Source organism: Dipodomys ordii, unplaced genomic scaffold, assembly GCF_000151885.1.
Source record: "Dipodomys ordii isolate 6190 unplaced genomic scaffold, Dord_2.0 Scaffold45, whole genome shotgun sequence".
Classification (NCBI taxonomy): Eukaryota; Metazoa; Chordata; class Mammalia; order Rodentia; family Heteromyidae; genus Dipodomys; species Dipodomys ordii.
The window spans coordinates 13,560,948-13,565,908 of record NW_012267261.1 but is presented as its reverse complement, the minus strand read 5'-3'; positions in this window follow the sequence as shown (position 1 = coordinate 13,565,908).

The following is a 4,961-nucleotide window of genomic DNA, read 5'->3' as shown; positions in this document are numbered from 1 at the left end:
GTCCGCCCCCAGCCCCCGCCGGCAGGTGCCCAGCCCCCGCCAGCAGGTGTCCCACTCCGGCCAGGTCGGCCGCTCCCCGACGCTGGAAGAGCCAGGGAAGGAAAAGGACGGCTGCACAGCTCCGCCTGGGGGTGATTGTCCGCCCTGGAGTCAGCTGCGGCTGGATCCTGGGCGCCTCCCAAATTCAGTCTCCGCAGATGCTCCCAGAGTCCCGGGAAGGAGGCTGGAACCTTCCCACTTCCAGACCTGAAAGTTCATCAACTCGCCCCACACCACGCTGACGGGTCCCAGCCCTCTCCACTGCACAGCATAGCACCTTCTAATCCTAACTACTCGGGAAGCTGAGATCTAAGGATTGCAGTTCAAAACCACACCGGGCAGGAAAGTTTATAGGACTCTGTAAAAAGCATAAATTATTGTAAAGGTGATGTACAGAGGGGCTACCGTTACATAAGTCCGGTAATGAGGGGTTACCGTTACGTAAGTCAGGTAATGAGTGCATTTTGGGGGGACAGTGTCATCTCTCCCCTCATTTTTCTCCCTCCCTCTCTACCCCCCTTCCCCACCAAAGTTGTATGGTTCCTGTTCAACATAGTTTCCGGCTAGTGACTATCCATTGCTGAATTCGTTCTGTGGGACTCTTATCTCCGATTAAATCAAGAGAAAGCTGGAAGTGGCACTGTGGCTAAAGCGGTAGAGTGCCAGCCTTGAGCAAAAAGGAGCTCAGGGAAAGCGCCCACAGCCCCTGAGTTCAAGCCTCAGGACCAGTCTTTATTATTTTAAGGAATGTTCCTTCTATTCCTAACTTCTCCAAAGCTTTTGACATGAATGAATGCTGTATTTTGTCAAAGGCTTTTTCTGCATCTACTGAGGTGATCGTGTGCTTTTTATCTTTGACTCTGAGTTTAAGCCCAAGACTGACACAAAAGAAAGAGAGATAGGAAGGAAGGAAGGAAGGAAGGAAGGAAGGAAGGAAGGAAGGAAGTTTTCTCAGCCAGATACAGTAACACAACACTATAAATCCCAGCTATGTGGGAAGTATTGGTGAAGGATCACAGTCTAAGGTTAGCCTAGGCAAAAATATGAAATCCCATCTGAAAAAAAAATAAAGCAAAAAAAAAAAAGATGAATGTCTGGCCAAGTTGCAAATGCAAGGCCCTAAGTTCACAGTACTACCGGAAAAAAAAAAAGTGATGGGTGTTGTCAGGGTGTCACTTCAGCTGGGTTTGCAATTTTTTTCTTGTGCCAGTCCTAGACCTGGAACTCAGGGCCTCACCTACTATCCTTGAAATTTTTAGCTCAAGGCTAATGCTCTACCAACTTGAGCCCTAGCTCTACTTCCCTGGGATCCTAATTTGGGTTATCAGTGATCTCTAAAATCCTTCCTGCTTGAGGCTCGGATTCTGAATCACCCCACGGAAGTCTGACTGCTCTTGAGATTGCCCTGCTAAGAAAACTCAAGATAGTCACATGGACAGGCCATGTGGAAAAAGCAAACTGCCCTGGCACCTCCCAACTATTCCAGTCCTCAGCCACTAAGAGTCGCTCTAGCAGAAGCAAACAATCATCCAGCAGAAAAGAGTCCTTTCAGCTGGGCCACGTTCCATTTTCTGGCTCACAGAATCAGGATATAGAGAAATAAGACATCTTTATCTTAAGATCCAAGTTTGGAGATTTGACACAGCAAGAGTTAACATCAAAGCATTCCATATATTAAATAGTAACGTTCTGTCAATATTAACTTTCCTGAATTTGATCTTCTGTTATGGTTGTAAAGGAAAAACAACTTTGTTCTTAAAAGTTATTCACTGATGAAGTATTTACCCAATGGTTCTACTAATGAGACAGCACAAATATAGCAAAATGTTAATAATGGAATCGGGCACCAGTGACTCCTGCCTGCAATCCTAGCTCCTCAGGAGGCTGAGATCTGAGGATTGTGGTTCGAAGCCAGCCTGAGCAGAGAAGTCCCTGAGCCTCTTATGTCCAATTAACCACAAAAAGTTGGAAGTGGAGCTGTGCCTTAAGTGGTAGAGTACTAGCCTTACGCACCTTCAAAAGTTCAGGGACAGCACCCATGCCTAGAGTTCAAGCCCCAGGACAGGTTAAAAAAAAAAAGTTGGGCTAGGAATGTGGCTTAGTGGTAGAGTACTTGCCTAGCATGTGTGAAGCCCTGGGTTCTATTCCTCAGTACCACATAAACAGAAAAAGCCGGAAGTAGCACTGTAGCTCAAGTGGTGGAGAGCTAACCTTGAGCAAAAGAAGCTCAGGGTGAGTGCCCAAGCCCTGAGTTCAAGCCCCAGGACTGGCAGAAAAAAAAAGTTAATTGGTGAATGTGGTATCATCCAATGCTGTACAATTGTTCACTGTTCTAAAGCTCATAATTTAAAAAAAATTAGATAAAAAAATTAAATCTCAAAGATGAAAAAAATAATGAGTTAATTTCCTCTTCTAGCTATGATGAATACTGCTTAATCCTACCTGAAGTATCTAAAAAATATGCAAACATATATAATCTATATTCAAGGTATTTGATCTTGAACAACAAAAGGCAGTGTCACTGAGAAACAGTAAACCACTAAGTATTACAATTGTCCCAGTTGATTACCTCAAAGAACTTTCCAAACTATGGCAGAGGGAGGGAAAACTGGACCTAAGCCTGGCAGACTCTGACTGAGGAGACACACTGGAAGAGTTCAAGACACTGAGGCAGCTACAGTTCACAGGATGGAATTCCAGAGAGAAGACACTAAAGTTTAAACATTAACTAGCTGGGTGCTGGTGGCTCACACCTGTAATCCTAGCTACTCAGGAGGACTGAGATCTGAGGCTCTCAGTTCAAAGCCAGCCCAGGCAGGAAAGTCCATGACTTCTCCAATTAACCACCGAAATCTAGAAGTGAAGCTGTGACTCAAGTGGTAGTGTACGAGGCTTATGGGGGGACAAAAGCTCAGGCCCTAAGTTTAACCCTCAGGACTAGTGCACATGTGAGCAGGGACCACGGTGGGGGGGGGGGCGCGGAAGAGAGAGAGAGAGAGTTAAAGTGGAGCATGATGGTGGATTAGCAGTATCCACCATTTTGGCTCCTAATAGGAGTCAAGAAACACAGAAAAGACTATAGAGAAAGAGGGGAAAGAGAGTGGAGAACCATGAAAGAGGTAGCAGAAGAGCAGAAAAACATGGAGAAGTCTAGGCAACAGCAAAAAGCAGCAAACAGTTCCAAGCCCATTCATGGCTTCCCGGGAGAAGAAAGGAGGCCATCACCACAAGGTTAGCCAGATAGCCCTGGTGACAGATGGGCAATTCTAGCTGCAAGATGCACCCCACACATCCTTCAAGATTGAAACCCCCACGCGAGGAGGGACAGTAAGTGACAGTTCTGATTCTGATGGGGGAAGGCTAGCCTTTGTGAAGAAAGTTACTTTGTCTCCCTCTTATCTTAGAGTGTGACAACATGAAGCCATCTTGAGACAGGATCTGTTGTTTGAGACTGAGGTAATCTGGGGGCCAAACACCAAGAAACATGATGGCTTGGGGAGTCTTTGGGACACCTTGCTACAGAGTCAGGATAGAAGATAGCCCTGAGAGCCTGTGAAGGACGGGGAAAGGATCTGGTCCCACAGATGAAGCTGGACTAGTGAGGAACTTTGGCAGAAGGGTGCTGAGGCGGTAGAAGATCAGGTGGACCAATTCTGGTACTAAGCCTGCACTGGTTAGTATTTCAGTCAGGGCCTACAAGTATTGAGACCTAGCTAGGGAACAGTAGCAGCCTGGCTACACTGAGGGTGCTGACAATCAGGATGGAGGGCCCAGAGTCCAGATTCCATTGGATCATAAAACTTCCACAACCTCCTCGTGCACAATGGGAGATGAACTGCTAGGTGAGATCTATAAGCCCTGAGATCAAAGGCATAGAGTAGTTCCCTCACTCCTCCTCCACCCAGTATAGCACCTAGTGCTCTGTTTGCTACCCCCTATTTTCTGTTGCATCCAGGGGTCACCTCAAAGCTTGGACACTTACTGCCTCTGGGGACACAAAGGAGGAAAGGAGAGATGTGGAACAAATGTAGGCCTGCCCACAGCCTGGCCCACAGGCTGTAAATGAGGCTTACAGCCTCTACCTCTTGTAGAAGGCTGGCCCTCTGGTTAGTTTACCTGGCTCTGAGCAAAGCTGAGCATCAGGCCTCATGCCCTGAGCACACAGGCAAATGGTTAGGTACTTAGCCATAAATTCCTAGGTCAGTGGTTAAAAAAAAAAAAAACAGCCCCTCAACCTGTCCAGATATATTGTCTTGCCTGAATATGGAGACTACCTCAAGTAAAAGACTACAGGAAGCTGGGCACCAGTGGCTCACTCCTGTACTCCTAGTGACTCAGGAGAATGAGATCTGAGGGTTGAGGTTTGAAGCTAGCCTGGCCAGAAAGTCTATGAGACTCTTATCTCCAGCTAACCACCAAAGAAGCTGAAAGTGGAGCTGTGACTCAAGTAGTAGAATGCCAGCATTAAGAGAGAAAAAAGGGTCAGCACCTAGCCCCTGAACTCAAGCCCCAACACTGGTGCACACACACACACACACACACACACACACACACACACACACACACATGTACACACACATGTACACCTACACACACAGACAGTCTACAGAAGATTAAAACTTCTCTCCATTGATTTGGCCTCAGATGCATAAATCCCAACACTGAAAACTCCTTTGACAAAATTCAACATCCTTTCAAGACAAAAGCCCTGAACAATCTAGAAATAGAAGAAATAGACCTCAACATATTAAAGGTTGCTTATGACAAACTTATAGCCAACATCATACTGGATGGGGGAAAACTGAAAACACTTCCTCTCAGCAAAAACAAGAGCAGGGTGTCCACTTTCCCCCTTTTAGTACTAGAATTCCTACCAGAACAACATGGCAGAAGAAAGAAAAAAATGAATTCAAATAGGAAGG